The sequence below is a fragment of the Littorina saxatilis genome, linkage group LG5 (genome assembly GCF_037325665.1).
Source record: "Littorina saxatilis isolate snail1 linkage group LG5, US_GU_Lsax_2.0, whole genome shotgun sequence".
Lineage (NCBI taxonomy): Eukaryota > Metazoa > Mollusca > Gastropoda > Littorinimorpha > Littorinidae > Littorina > Littorina saxatilis.
Window position 1 is genome coordinate 27492448 of NC_090249.1, and position 16642 is coordinate 27509089.

At 38.8% G+C, this 16642-nt stretch overlaps 1 long non-coding RNA gene across 3 annotated transcripts; it reads left to right on the forward strand.

The window, feature by feature from the left end:
- The first annotated feature begins 437 nt into the window (after window positions 1-437).
- Window positions 438-16082, forward strand: LOC138966739 (uncharacterized). 3 transcript variants are annotated; one of them, XR_011455752.1, is made up of 8 exons: window positions 438-833; window positions 1707-1858; window positions 3608-3733; window positions 6047-6149; window positions 10506-10629; window positions 11445-11553; window positions 12658-12771; window positions 13301-16082. It is a non-coding gene; the product is annotated as an uncharacterized lncRNA (long non-coding RNA). The 3 variants fall into 3 exon arrangements; XR_011455750.1 differs by having other exon boundaries at window positions 445-833; window positions 3608-3708; XR_011455751.1 differs by having other exon boundaries at window positions 447-833; window positions 1743-1858; window positions 3608-3708.
- The last annotated feature ends 560 nt before the right edge of the window (window positions 16083-16642 follow it).

Sequence of the window (16642 nt, forward strand, 5' to 3'; positions counted from 1 at the left end):
ATGTGTCATTCAGTGTTTTGTGCTGTGACAATGAAATGCAATCAATGATGAATGAATGTATAGATCTGCAACTGCAAGTTCTTGTAGTCTAGAAATAAATACAACAATACTTTCAATTGAAACCACAAACTAGTCAAATAAATTGTGTAAATAGTTGGACAAAGAGATGCTTATTAACCCAGGGAAATAACAGGATTTCTTAGCAAAACTTTCCCAACCCATGCCAACCCAGCTGAAAAAGTACCACACGATGTACTATAGTATACTATAGTAAACTATAGTAAATGTACCCTGTACTATAGTAAACTGCAGTAAATGTACCATGTACTATAGTATGTACCATATTGTACTATAGTACAAAGTACTTTGTACTATAGTACTGTGAAGTAAATGTACCATGTACCATAGTACTGTGTGGTACACTAGAGTACTTTGTACTTTGTACTATAGTACCGAGAGTACCCTGGTGAAGTACAAGTACCACAGCTGAAGTAAAAGTACTACGCTTACTGTAGTACTTTCAGGAGACTGCCCGTACTTTATTCAAAAAGTACTACGTATCATTGCGCGAAGGACATGCACTATTCATTTTGCAAACGTGCATGTAACATGAATACATCTGCAGAATAATACTGTTTTTCTATTTATGATTTATTCAATTTCATTTTTTAGTCCTTTTGGAAACTTTTCCAAGAATGAATGTCAAGCACTTCATCTCTGCTCACACAGTAAAATGCGGTAAACAGACAACTGTGAGTTACTGTCAGCCATTTTGTTTTTTAAAGTCTGAGAGCGCGCTGTTCAACTCATGTTTGTTTGTTCACACTTGCAAGGTAAGTGAGACAGTATATATATAATTTTTGTGTCCATGTTATAACAAAAGCCCATTTCCTAATGTGAGTGCTACCTGGGATCAAACATTTGTGGGCATGTTGTAGAGAAACGTCTTGTCATTTTTGTTCATAGTTACGTTAGATCTACTCCATTTTTTCTTGTGATATTTTTTGTTAATGCAACATGCATTCATTATTTTCTGTTTGAATTGCTGTTAGAAAGTCCGACAAAATGGATAGCAAAATTATGATTGAAGAGTTGTATTTAAAACACAGTCAGAGGAGTACGGGTTGATTAGATTGTATCAACATCTTTATTTTTCTCTAGCCGAAAATGCCATTCCTTGCATTTAGATCTGTGAACAAACGGGAGGTCACAACAAACGGTTGAGGAGGAAATCAGGAAATCACAAAGTGTACATGTATCATGTGGTCGAATCTCGATCTTCCCAGTGTGGTAAGCAAGATGTGCAGTTTGTTTTTGTTTGAACACACTGTTGACTGATTTACAGCTTTGGTTTTACTTTGAAGTGTTCACCTCTAAGAGTAATACCTAATATACTGGACTCGCAACGAAATATATAAACAAATGACAATGGACAACGTTTCGACCTAAAGGTCTTCAACAGGTTAAAAAAAAATGAAAACAACAATAATACAAATAACAAAACGACTTATCAGAGAAGATGGCGATGCGCTGTGAAGCATCGCCATCTCTGATAAGTCGTTTTGTTATAAATGTATTGTTGTTTTCATTTTTTTTACCTGTTGAAGACCTTTAGGTCGAAACGTTGTCCATTGTCATTTGTTTATATATTTCGTTGCGAGTCCAGTATATTAGGTATTACTCTTAGTTTATTATCTCGCTTGCAGTCACTCCCTGTTTACTCCGTGTTCACCTCTGTTCAGCCACCCGGTTCTCGCCCAGAGTTAGATCTACGTCCAGTCAACAGATAAGAAGTGAATCACAGTGGACGCAGAACCATTCAATTGAAGTTGGCAGAATAATTTCTCACCCCTAGCTGGTAAGTTCTATGTAAGTTTATGTGATCATAGATTGTACACATGTATGTTAACTACTTCGGGGTCTCCACTCAATGATAATGTATGAAGTATGCGCGCGTGCGTGTGTGTGTGTGCGGCGTGTGTGTGTGTGTCCCTAGTATACTATGTGTTTGTGCCTGTCTATGTCCCTGAGAGAGTTGATGAACGGGGAAACGGACGATGGGAGTCATTGTGTATAGATCTACCGACATCATTTTCTCTTCACAGTTTCATCTTCTACTGCTACACTTTCAGTAGATTCTACTGCTGCGCTATCAGTAGACGATTTCTGATTGCATTTGGTCTTTGCAGCTTCCCAACAGAATACCACAGAGCACGTTGGAGTGAAAGCTACTACGTCAAGTTCATGAATATCAACTACAGTAGCTATAAAAATCATTTTTTCCGTTTCTTTGTGAAATGGGGGCGCCATATGTCCATTAATTGCATATTGAGCATTATATGCATAGAATGCATTCTATGCGCATAGAAGGCATTCTATGTTCTTAGAAACATTATATGCGCATAGAATGCATTGTGTGCATAGAATGCATTCTGTGTCAATCGTAAATTTGTATCTGAACAAAGAATTTATTTGTATAACATGAAATATTATTCTATAAATGCTATAGAATGTAGTTCTATACATTGGATTCAATTCTATACTTACAGGATTTGAATCTTTGTTACAGAGTAAGATTTCATATATTTGAATTTGATTCTTTGTTTAAAAAAAAAAGTAGTTGAATTTAATTCTATTGCAAATAGAATTAAATTATATCTGTAAAATGCATTCTATGGTGATCACAGAATGAATTGCGGCGCGGCACATAGAATGCATTTTGCACAAAGAATAATGTACACATGGAATACATTGTGAACATTTCATATTATTGTGTACACAAAGAATCAAATTCTGTGATAACTGATATATCAGTATTATCACAAACTAATCAATTCTGTAACATAGAAATGAATTTTATAACAGGGAATTTTGTTCTATAACATAGAATTCTTTCAATGTAAAGAATGTCATTCCCTGTTATATAATTCAATTCGACGTAGAGAATAAACATTTATGTTATACAAATGAATTGTTGGTTCACATACAAAATGCATAATACTAAAGAATACATTCTATGCACATAGAAAGCATTCTATGCAAAGAATGCTTTCTGTGGGCAGATAATGCATTCTAGATCTATGCACAAAGAAAGCTATTTTATGCGTATAGAATGAATTCTCTATGCATAGAACACATTACATGCATAGAATGCACAATATAGAATTAATAAACACATGGTGCCCCGTACTCAGTTGCTTTTCCTAATACATAAAACAGTGTCACTAAGAAATTAACAAGGAGAAAAAGAAAGAAAACGGTCATATTTCCTTTTGTGTTATCTTTTGGTGCATGGGTTCATGGGGGTTTCAAATCCTGTAACCGACAGGTTCACAGTGTACCGCGACATTGCTTCGACCACCAAATGATGCTTACATACGATTGCATTGGCGTGCTCTCTCTCTCTCTCTCTCTCTCTCTCTCTCTCTCTCTCTCTCTCTCTCTCTCTCTCTCTCTCTCTCTCTCTCTCTCTCTCTTCTAAATCATTTCACAATGCTGTGTACAGTTACTGTGTGTGTGTGTGTGTGTGTGTGTGTGTGTGTGTGTGTGTGTATCACAATATAATGGCTTGACAGCTGTTCAGGTTGCCTGTTTAATTTCTGCGCAGATTCTACACACACCCCACAGCCGGCACCTCGATGAGGACTGACGATGGACTTGTGATGGCTTTATGCCCTGCTGCACGAAGAACATCATAGTTCAATAATGGTTGGGTGGTTGTTTTCTCAGAAAGGTTTCAATTGATACACTCCCCCTTTTTTTCTTCTTTTTCTTTGTGTTTCTCTCCCTATCGTTTTGTATCCTTAGCGGATTATGACTTTATTCGGTTATTCTGCAGAAAAACAAATGCCGCTGCAGAAGAAAATTGTTTTTCTGCAGCAACTTTGAATAATGTCATCATCCGCTGAAGCATTGTTTTTTTCTGCTAAGGATTTGTTTTGTCTTTCATATCGTATGTCACTAGCATCATAGTTGCATATTTTACATTTGGGAACTTTCAAAACTGATCCGGCGAAAGTATACGAAAATTTGCGTGTGGAGTTCCTGGCCCGATCTAAAAAGAACGAACATTTTATATTTGAAATAAAAGTATAGTTTGGAGGGGAAAAAAAGGTAACAAAATAATTTGATAAAGGCTTTATGCATGGTCAGTTTTACTTGCTTACCAATAGCCATATCATCTCACTTTAAACATACGAATCCTGGGACTGTCTGTTACATGTTTTCACACACACAAAATTCATAGGGAGAAAAATGAAGGGGAGGGGGGGGGGGGGGGGGGGGGGGTGGGGGATAACAGTGAGGATGTACTGATCGGACCGTGCGTGGCCGATAAAAGGTCAGAGTAGACCCATTGCCTCGCGCGCGGCTTCAGTAGCTGGCAGAAAGCACACCACCTACTCGCCGTGTACCAATAAAAGTTGTTATATTTAGTCAAGTTTTGACTAAATATTTTAACATCGAGGGGGAATCGAAACGAGGGTCGTGGTGTATGTGCGTGTGTGCGTGTGTGTGTGTGTGTGTAGAGCGATTCAGACTAAACTACTGGACCGATCTTTATGAAATTTGACATGAGAGTTCCTGGGTATGAAATCCCCGAACGTTTTTTTCATTTTTTTGATAAATGTCTTTGATGACGTCATATCCGGCTTTTCGTGAAAGTTGAGGCGTCACTGTCACGCCCTCATTTTTCAACCAAATTGGTTGAAATTTTGGTCAAGTAATCTTCGACGAAGCCCGGACTTCGGTATTGCATTTCAGCTTGGTGGCTTAAAAATTAATTAATGACTTTGGTCATTAAAAATCTGAAAATTGTAAAAAAAAATAAAAATTTATAAAACGATCCAAATTTACGTTTATCTTATTCTCCATCATTTGCTGATTCCAAAAACATATAAATATGTTATATTCGGATTAAAAACAAGCTCTGAAAATTAAATATATAAAAATTATTATCAAAATTAAATTGTCCAAATCATTTAAAAACACTTTCATCTTATTCCTTGTCGGTTCCTGATTCCAAAAACATATAGATATGATATGTTTGGATTAAAAACACGCTCAGAAAGTTAAAACAAAGAGAGGTACAGAAAAGCGTGCTATCCTTCTTAGCGCAACTACTACCCCGCTCTTCTTGTAAATTTCACTGCCTATGCCGTGAGCGGTGGACTACGAGTATACGGTCTTGCTGCGTTGCATTGCGTTCAGTTTCATTCTGTGAGTTCGACAGCTACTTGACTAAATATTGTATTTTCGCCTTACGCGACTTGTTTCATTTTTTTTGCATCAAGCTGAACCAAGCGACCCTAATGTAATCATAGCAGAAGACATGTGATCGAAAATGTGTCATGTGACTTAGCAGCTGACAAGTCTGTCAAGAAAAGAAGCGTTCGTTGCGATTCGTAATGGCGACATTCGAGCGAAGTTCCTGTTCCTATTGAGCAGTTTTTCTTCTTTCATAATAATGGCTTTACTGGTTACAAGAGAGCACCGAGTCATTGCAGTATGTATATCTTGATCAAGTTGATGTCTTTTGTGCAGTACGCTTTATTTAGTTGTTGCTGGTCTGCGTTTGTGTTTTCCACAGGCACATGATCATCTTGATCTTGTGTCAGTTTGCATGCGCAGCCCGCTAAACACACCGCAAACCCCCCCTCCCTGTACGTTGGTCCAAGCGAAGTTCAGTTGTATGATTTACTCTTTGATTTGATTTGTTCTGCTGCATTAGCATTGCTTCGACAACGTAACCGTTCGCAGCTGTTGTTGTTTGTTGTTGCTGCTGTGTATGCAGATATGCAGCCTGGCTGTTGGAACTGTTCTTTCTCAAAGGTGTTTTGGCAGTTTTTCTTTAGGAATTCGTTTTTGTTAAGTTTGTTGTATACGTACAGATTTCTAACTGTGTGCAGTTTTGATTAACAGTTATATTTGATATAATTACTACTTTAAAACACTCTTTTAGTTTAGATTTTTAATCTTTATTCTATTGTAGAAAGAGACTGAGGAGGAGGAAGAAGATCATTACCTTAGTTTGATTGTTATTTTGCAGGTTGTGAAACTGCAAAACAAGTAGGAATGATTGGGAGACTTCCAAGGGTGTAAAGCAAATGTCATGGAACAATTTGCACTCTTCTGTTTGACAGTGAACATGTGTGAGTATTTCAGTTTTCACTCTCTTGTAAATCACTTGAGAGACCAATATAATATTTTACACGGGAAAGGATAATCCTTCCAGGAAATATACCAACCTCAACGACCTGGCTGCTCTTTCTATGTGTAAAATGTTTAAAAAAAATATGAGATAATTTTGCATTCTGACACAGGTGTAACAAAAACCAATTGTGCACAGAAAGGAGCCTGGTTCAATTACAGCAGCACATACGTACAATTGTAGGATGCAGTATAACTTCTTCTTCTGCGTTCGTGGGCTGAAACTCCCATGTACACTCGTGTTTTTTGCACGAGTGGAATTTTACGTGTATGACCGTTTTTACCCCGCCATTAAGGCAGTCATACGCCGCTTTCGGAGGAAGCATGCTGGATATTTTCGTGTTTCTATAACCCACCGAACTCTGACATGGATTACAGGATCTTTTTCGTGCGCACTTGGTCTTGTGCTTGCGTGTACACACGAAGGGGGATAAGCCACTAGCAGGTCTGCACATAAGTTTACCTGGGAGATCGGAAAAATCTCCACACTTAACCCACCAGGCGGCCGCGACCGGGATTCGAACCCTCGACCTTCCGATTAAGAGGCCGACATCTTACCACCACGCCACAGCGCCCGTCAGTATAACAATTATCATGTAACAGGTTCAGCAGATGTTTTGTGATTTACGAGAGTGTTTAAAGAAAGGGAAGGACAGTCGATCTTCAACAAGTTTGAACTACATTTGGCCTACGATTTGATCTGCGATCAGCTCCTGATTGGATCGCGGGAATAAATCTCACGATTGAATCGCCCGTGTGACACCAACTTAAGTTTTCTTGCAGATCTGTGGTTTGTAATTCATGTAGTGAAATCAACTAGTGTCAGTGCAGGGATGTGGCTACAAATTCATATGCATACCAAAAGGACAAATGTCCTAGATATATATTCAGCATCAATAGGACATTTGACCGCTTTCAGAAATTTCAATAGGACGTCAGGATTTTTTCATTTTCAAGAATGACACTCGCCGTGTTTCCCCCTGTTTTTGACCCTAATGTAGCACAGGATGCCGTTGAATAGTCAAATGTGTTCAGCTTTTGTTGAACTTTGGCAGGCTTTAGATTTTTTTTGGTGGCATAACTCAGTGCGCTTCGTCAAAATGTCTCGAACTGAAAGCAAAAGCAGAAGCAAGACTTAGTCAGTTGGAGTTGTCTCCCATACTCCTAACTTTAATGTGCTGCAGACGGGTGTCACCCAAACGCAAGATCCGCACTGCACAACTTCAGTGCACCTGTATGCGAGAGTGCTTGGTCGCTTTGGTCGCTTTTTGAAAATGTGTATCTTGAAAGGAACATTAACGAATATCGCGCTGTCCGAAGGAATTGATTTCTTATCGGACAATGCCAGCGCTTAGTTCAAAACCGTAGGACATCTGACCGCCATGCGGCTATGTGAATCGGACATTTGAGCCTCTAAATCGGTCTATGTCCGATGTCCGACGCCTAACGACATCCCTGCAGTGGAAGATTTGTCCAGTCTTTTCGGCCAATGAAGCACCATACATTTTATGCCGACAGAAGTCTTTTTGGGACAACATGATGATTGACTTCATTTATGTGCCAAAAGGCAAAGATATCGACAAGAATGAATGCTTTTGACATTAAATGAAACATTTATAGACAGTTTCCAACTCACCAGAGCTGCCAAAGAGCCTTCACTTGTGCAAAATGATGATTGTAATCAGACGGGTATCAGAAACAATCTCTTGGTAACCTGCACATCTCCCTCCATGGCGACGTGACAGCGCGCATTTGTTTGTTTATCGCGTAACAACACAGTTCAACTTTGTGTATAAAATATCATCAATGTGTGGCGTGTAATCTCCGAATCAGTGCGTTCCCAGGGTAATTCAGTGTGAGTGGAGGTAGCCTGCGCATCATGTGTGACGGCATGAACAAATTTGATAGCAATATTTTATACGGGAAGTAAATTTAATTGATTCTGGCTCAGTCTTATAGATTTTGAATGCAGTGTTTTGGTCGTGTATATGCTTTTCTACTTTGAAGCTCATTTGGAGCGTTACGCTGATCAAAGTTAGGTACTCAAAGTGTGACATCAGTCCTATGCAGGTTACGCCTTGAAACACACTCGCATTTCACAAAGACACTAATAAATGGCAACATTTCTGTTTTATTAGATAATATTTAAACAATAAGAACATAGATACGATTGTTATTAACAACATAAAACGTGAGGTAAGTCGGCAAAGACACTCCTAGTGTTCTTTTCCATTTTGGGTCGCCACATTTGCTACCATTTTCACAATAAATTTTAATATTACCATATGAGTTGTTCTTTGCTACTGGTCACAAGTGGGGGTCAGCTCACACGGACGCATTTTTCAATACATTCTAGGGGAGAAACTGGTCACAAAGCACCCAGTACATGACAGAGAGATAGGAGAATCGGCACAATCAAGAAAATACCAAATTCATTCAATAAATATGGAAATATTAAGATTTACTGTGAAAATGCTAGCAAAAATGGCGTCCAAAAACGGGAACGCACACTTGGTGCGTCTTTGAAGACTTACCTCCCGTTCTGTGTTGTTGATAATAGTCGTGTTTGTGCTGTTTTTGTTTAAATAGTATCTTATAAAACGGATGCAGTCCTAGAAATGTTGCAAATTATTGTTGTCTTTGTGAAATGCGAGAGTGTTCTGAGGCGTAATCTGCATACGGCTGATGTCCCACATAGGGTACCCCACTTTGATCAGCGTTTCACTCCAAATGTGCTTCATAGTAGAAAAGCAGATACACTTCCAAAACACTGCATAACAGATCTACAAGACTGAACCAGAATCATTGAAATTTACTTCCTGTATAAAATATTGCAATTAAATTTGCTCACGCGGTCCCACATGCAACGCAGGTTACCTTCGCCTTCGATTCAAAGTAACTCCACGCTAACTGAATTACCATCGAAACGCGGATAATGAACTGATTCGGAGATTACACGCCACACATTTATGATATTTTACACACAATTTTCAACTGTGTTGTTTCGCGATAAACAGCCATAAACAAACAAATGTGGCGCCGTCACATCGCTTCCGAAGGAGAAACGCAGCTGGTTACCAAGAGATTGTTTCCGATACAAGTACCTGTCGGATTAAAATCATTGTTTTTCACGAATGAAGGCTCTTTGGCAGATCTGGTGAGTTGGAAACTGTCTATGAATGTTTCATTTAATGTCAAATGCGTACATTCTTGTCGATATTGTTACCTTTGGGCTCATAAATGAAGTCAATGGTCGTGTTTTCCAAAAGTGACTTTTGTCAGCATAGAACTTACTGTGCTTTGATCATTGACTGAGAAGAATCTTCCGATGACACTAGTTCATTTCACTACGCGACTGCAGATCTGCAAGGAAACTTATGGCAGGGGAAATAAGCTTAACTGAAGACGAATAAGCGGAGTAACTGTTCTTCAACGGATTGCTCTCACTGATCTAAATATTTAGATCTTGTCGTCTGCTAGTAAGTAGTCTTCGGTCGTCTGAAAGTCACATCTATTTCGACTGTGTGCATCGATCCGTGTAGTGAAATGTTGATCTGTCATGATTTGGCAACATAACTTCGCTACATGTGCTTCGAGTGTATCTCCCCGTTAACCATTTGAAAACGTCTTTTAACAAGACCATGTTTCGACAGCCCAGACGGGGAGGATCCTCGATAGCTCACAGGGTATATAATGTTTTCCGCTGTTTTTTTCAAAGAATCCTTTCAAATTTACTATTCCAAAAGTAGATCTACCTTATGACACGACTCGAGTGGCAAAGAACATTCTCTGCAATTCCTGTCTCAGTCCGTGCAGCCGTTTCGGGTCCTATCGTCATCATACAAACATACACACAGACACACAAGAAACCAGCTTTAAAAGTTAGATTATTTAAGAACCATGTGAACCAGTGATTTTTTCTTATGTACATCAGATACTTCTGCTTCTGCAGTATTTCTGCTTTCTGAAAAGCTATATTTCAAAAACAAAACTAAAGATTTGAATTTTGACCACTTTTCCCCCTTTCTGTCAGTAGTACTGAAGAACAACTCGCATGTATTGAATGATCGTAGTATTTTCTTTGATTGTGGTGATTTTACTATCTCTCTTTTATGTACTGGGTGCTTTGTGACCAGTTTCTCCCCTGGACTGTATTGAAATATGTGCATGTTTGTGTGAGCAGCATGACCCCCACTTGTCACCAGTAGCAAAGAACAACCTCATTATTATGCAATAGCAGATATTTTGTACAAATATTTGCTCTTCTTTTTAATAGATTTACTTTAAATATTTTTCAGAGTTCTAAATGGTTGGCTACACTGTAGCAGTGACTGTTGGGTGAAGGATCAACTTCAGCTCATTTTCTGACCTCATGGATGATCAACATGTATGCAGATTCTGCTGATCGCCTGAGCTTCCTGGGTGTGTACATATTTGTATCTATATTATTAAAAGGCCCACTTTGATCGCCTGAAAGTTTGTATGACACATGCAGTTCCTATACCCTCCAAGGATTGTTTAAACTAGAACGCAATACTAACTCTGGTTTAAGTTTAAGTTTAAGCCATGAAGCTCAAACTGCTTTCTTTCGCTTATGCCTCTTTGCTGATTTGTTTGCATTTTGGCATAAATTTAGACACATTTACGGCAAATCAGTAAGCTAAAATCCAGAAGAATCTGTCAAGAATCGCCTTAGCGAAAAGCATGCAAGTGCTTTACATAGGGCCACATTCAGAGACTGTAGAGTACACAGAGACCATTCATACTTCTTTGCGCCAAGGTAGGACTGGCTATGGTTTTATCACGGCTTTGTCAACATACTGTCATTTCTGTCCGGCCAACAGTGCTGCAAAGATTCATTGGATTGAAAAATGTGTCCGTTATCGTTTGTGAAATTTTTTTTTTTAATTAAAAGACCTGGAAAAAAGCCCCAGAACAGATTATATAATAATTGATTTTAAATTTTCGTTTTAAATCAGTGTCTTTTCACAAACTAGCCTTTGTTATTTTGAATGCATAGTTCAGTCTTAGAGTGAGAGAATGTGTGAGGCATAAATTGCTTTTGACAACAACAAAAGTTCCCGTTGAATCGAGAAGCTCCCCCAAAATCATTTTTATTACACATGCCTATTATAAGCCAGCATAGTGCAAGCAGATTTATTTGTGCATGTGCTTGTATGTACAAAGACAGATCATTTGTACAAGTGTTGGCTCTTCATTTTTAATTATTTTTTCAGGATCCTTGGGGGGTTCCACTGTATCTGTGACTTTTGGACAACATATCAAGTTCTGGTGGTTTTTTGACCTAATGGATCAACATGTGTGCAGACCTGCTGAGTACTTGAGGTAAATTGGTGCAATTAGATATATTGTTCTGCCTACCTGAGATATACCACCCATGTGATAAATGAACCATCTCTTCACAGGCGTGTCTATCATGTAAATGAGGTTGGTTTAAACAACATGCCTGACAGGGATGTCATTTTCCACTGCTTATGCAAAATCTCCGAGACAAACTTCATTCTCATGGCAAGCCCAAAAGTGTTGCAAGAATGACTTAGCATCTGTGACTTTGTAATCATGAGCAGTGGAATATGAGGTCCCTGCCAGACTAGCTTGACATGACCTCAATGATATTCCCACATGTGGGTGTATGGTTTAGTTATTACATGGGTTATCTCTCTGGTACATAGGATGAAAACAGAATACTACATGGCTTGCTGTGTGGCACCAGATTTACACTTATTGCTTTTCAAATGTTGAAATATTCACTTTTACTTTTGTAAACCTGGTAACACACAGTAGGCCATGTAGTGTTCTCTATTTGTATCATTGAAACGCTTCTGTCCGTCAATCACACTTTAAATTGCCTTACATTTTGGATGACATATATGCCACCCCTTTGGTATTCCTCTAATAGTTTTAGCTAAATAGAAAACTTAGTTTCAGCTAATCGCTATGGAGTATTCTTTCTTTCTTTATTTGGTGTTTAACGTCGTTTTCAACCATTCAAGGTTATATCGCGAAGGGGAAAGGGGGGAGATGGGATAGGGGAAAGGGGGGAGATGGGATAGAGCCACTTGTTAATTGTTTCTTGTTCACAAAAGCACTAATAAAAAAATTGCTCCAGGGGCTTGCAACGTAGTACAATATATGACCTTACTGGGAGATTGCAAGTTTCCAGTACAAAGGACTTAACATTTCTTAAAAACTGCTTGACTAAAATCTTTACAAACATGGACTATATTCTTTACAAGAAACACTTAACAAGGGTAAAAGGAGAAACAGAACCGTTAGTCGCCTCTTACAACATGCTGGCAAGCATCGGGTAAATTGTTTCTCGTCCCAACCAATATGGGACTCCCCCTAACCCGCGGGGGGTGCTATGGAGTATGCAAACACTTGAATTATATGCGATGAAACACTCAAGCTGCTTTCTCTTGCTTATAGCTGAGAGCAGCACTGCAGCAGTGACTGTCGGGTGGAGGATCCAGTTCTGCCTGTTTCCGACATAATGGATCAACGTACATGAGTGCAGACCTGCTGAGCACCTTATCTTCTTGGGTGTGTATAGATGTATATACATTTATTGTATTAATAAATTGTCACACACACACACAGATATACTGATAAACACATTCACGCCTGCACACATGCAAGCACAAACACACGCACCAGCACGTTTCAAACGCCCACCACCACCACCGTCTCAGTCGGTGCAGCTGTTTCGGAGCCCTTAGTTTTATAAGTTAGATATGCACTGAAAGCCACAACACTTTTAAGTTAGCTTTCATTATCATTCTCTTAACTCATTGTCTCCCAGGTACGGATATATCCGTACCCACTCATATGGCTCAATCTGACCTGGTACAGATATATTTGTACACACAGTCACTTCCTGTAATGTCGATCTAACGCTTGCATTCCAGCACAGTTCCTACACAGTTACCACAATTCTGAGTGACCTGCTGCAGCACAGCTGGTCTCGGCTAAAGATAACTTGGTCAACATAGGTGGGGTAGAAAGTGTTAAAGTATGGCCCTATTTGCTTCAGTTAGCATGCTTTCTCATAGTCATACTGCTGTCATTGCAGGTTCCATTCCATGCTCTGGTGTGGGTGTCATATGCAAGAGAGCCTCCTGTTGACTTCCCGGCAGATATGTGCATGGTGAAGGACCTTGATACCACTTACAGACGTCAAAGCAGATACCATTAGAGAACAACCAGAACTGTTCAGCGGGTGCCATCGGCGAACATGAATACAAGTTACAGAACAGGAAAGCATATGTCACTGGCTAAGGGAACCGGACATCAGCTACTATAAACTTAATCAGATGCCTGTAGCAAATAATCTGGACACCAATCACAAATCAAACAGATGTGGAGGACAGAGAACATTGCATTTGATTATTGCCATATATGATTGTAACCCTGTTTGGAAAAAAGGGACATAAGCCACACTATATACTTTCTGGTTGCATGCTGAATACTCTCCATTGAACATTCAGTGAGTTTTGACTCACCTGGGCCAGAATGTATGTGTCGAGGATAGAGAACTGATAAGTCTCTTATCCCGGGGTTAGTTCAAAAACAACATGGCGGCGGTCGCACTTCAAGTGCTAAGAAACCGTGTTTTCACACACAGGAATAACCTGTTTGATGTATATGAACTCATAGGTGTCAACCTATACGGTTTGGCCGTATTGCTGTACGGGAAAAATGCATTTTTTACCCAATACGGTGTATAGGAAAATCTATACGGGCAAAAGAAGAATATACGGCGAAAAGAAAAAATTACAGCAAAGTTAAAATGAATGATAACAATGGAGATTGAGAGACAACGATCGACGCTTTCATGCAGACGACTCTCAAACGTTGTCATTGCGCATACTCAGACTCTTTTTCCACTTGACTTCCTATAAATCACTTCCGGTTTCCGGTACATTCTATCAAGCGTCGATCAACAAGCATGGCATCGCAAAGTTATCCTCCAGCTAAAAAGCTGAAAACTACATCGCAAAGTGGATCCGGACGACATCTTAAAGAGTGGGAGAGCCCAATTTTTAACAACGGTGCATACGCTGGATGGATTAAATCTTCATCAGAAGGCCCAGACTACTCGTTTTGTGTCCCATGCAGGAAACATGTGAAAGTGCGTGCCTCTGGATTTTACGACCTGAAGAGCCATTTTTCAACACGTGGGTTGGTAGCATTTATTTCTGAGCAGCATTAAATATTTCTCAATTTTATAAGGTCTTGAGCTGTCTAATAAGGTTTTGGAAGGCCTCATATAAGGGCAACACCAATGATAGGTTGACACCTATGTGAACTGTTAAAAACTTTTCGGTTTTGCCGCGCTGATTTGTGTGACCACTGCCGGTGTTAAAAACGAATTTGAACTTCAAGTCGAAATGGCGATCCACCCAGCCCCTCCCTTTCCCTCCAACTTACTTCACTTGAATCCTAGAACAAATGTCCTTGTTGGACCGCATTTTGCCTTACCTAATGTGAATTTGCACAAGAAAACAACAACGCGAAGAAAACAATGGCACGAGAACAAGACCGGAACCCAGTTCAAAAAAACATTTCGTCACGCTTTTCATGACGTCAACGTCTACATTGATCATTTAGAACAGAGCGACGTCACCTTTCGAACGCGGATTCCTGAATTTAGAACAACCTTGACATTCTATCATGCGCAGAGATTCGGAAATCCCCATGCCAAAAATAGATTGAGGGGAATGCTTGGGTTAGTTATCTTTTCTGTAGTCTCGACTCATGCATTGCGCTAAAGTATCGATGATATCCTGGGGATAGATAGACCGAGCTAAGCTTTTATCCCGGGTTAAGATAGACCTGGACACATACATTCCGGCCCTGGTGACTAATCAGGCTGACTTACAATGGGTAGACAGAATTGAACATTGTTGTTTGCTTGGATGGTTTTCAAGGTAGAATTTACAAAGTTAACACACTGCTATGGTTTGATCAATTTCAAACATGACCACAGGTGGCATTTTTTCAAAACCACATTTTTGACAAATATCGAGGATGTGTTGCAAAAGCATGTGTTCATATTTTTCTGAAATGTTTTTAAAGCTAGATCTTTGATACTTCACAGGCTATTGAAGTTGGATGACCTCTAGATGTGACCCATGTCAAGTTGACCCTCATAAACTTTTAAGTTCACAGAGGGGTTGAGTTCTTTAAAAAAAAAATATAATAACAGAAAAATACTATTATTTTCAATGTGTTTGAAGCAAGATCTTTGTAACTAAATAACTTTTTCTATGTAAAGTCACACACATACAGGGTTGGATGACATCAAGTCAGCTTGATATATTGCATTAATCAATTTCAAGGTCAGATTGGGGTAGAGTTCTGGTCAATAATAGTGACAATTATTGTCTCACTTGATTGTTCAGAGTTAGGTTCTTGTCACGTCCAGATGCAGGTTACAGGTTTTTTTCATGTACTGATGTTATCATGTAGGCATGGTCACTTTCAAAGCTAATCATAGAAATTAACTTGGCTGAAGGGGAGATAATTTTGATAAAATATGTGTTGTGCTAAAGATGAATTCCCACAAAGAAGAGTGCTATAATAATTAAATCTCTTTTGTGCATTTTATTGTTACTTGTTCTGGTTAACAGGGTTATAACAAAATTGAATTAAAACTGTCTCTGCTTTGGGACATTTACCAAAAATCAACAGCTTGGTAACTCACTGTGCAAGATAGACACCTTTTTTAAAATTATTATTTAATTGACAAATTGTGTCTTTTACATGTGAGTGGATATTTAGAAATGTTGTTACATAATTTTGATTATTAATGCTCGGCCGAAAAATTAAAATAAACATGTGATGAACCTTTACTTTCTTGCCAAATGTGACAGAGTGACTGCAGCCACTGGCCTGATCATGCACACACACATTCAATTCACACAAAACAATTGATTCAGCAAAAATTAGGGTCACAATTACGTCCCGTTAAATTTGGAAGGTTATGGTACTTTTACAAGAAAGTACTGCAGTATACTATAGTAAACTATAGTAAAAGTACTATAGTACAAATTTTACAGCTACGAAAATACCACGCTGTACTATAGTAAACTATAGTAAAAGTACTATAGTACAAATGTACCGCGGCGAAAATACCACGCTGTACTGTAGTAAACTATAGTAAAAGTACTATAGTACAATTGTACTGCTACGAAAATACCACGCTGTACTGCAGTTTACTATAGTAAACTGCAGTAAACTGTGGTACATGTACTGTAGTAAACTATAGTTTACTATAGTAAACTATAGTACAGTGTGGTACAAAAGCGTGCAAAATCCTATAGTACATTTAATTGTACTACAGTTTACTATAGTATACTATAGTACATTTACCACAAAGTACTATAGTACACAGTAATGTACTATACTATAG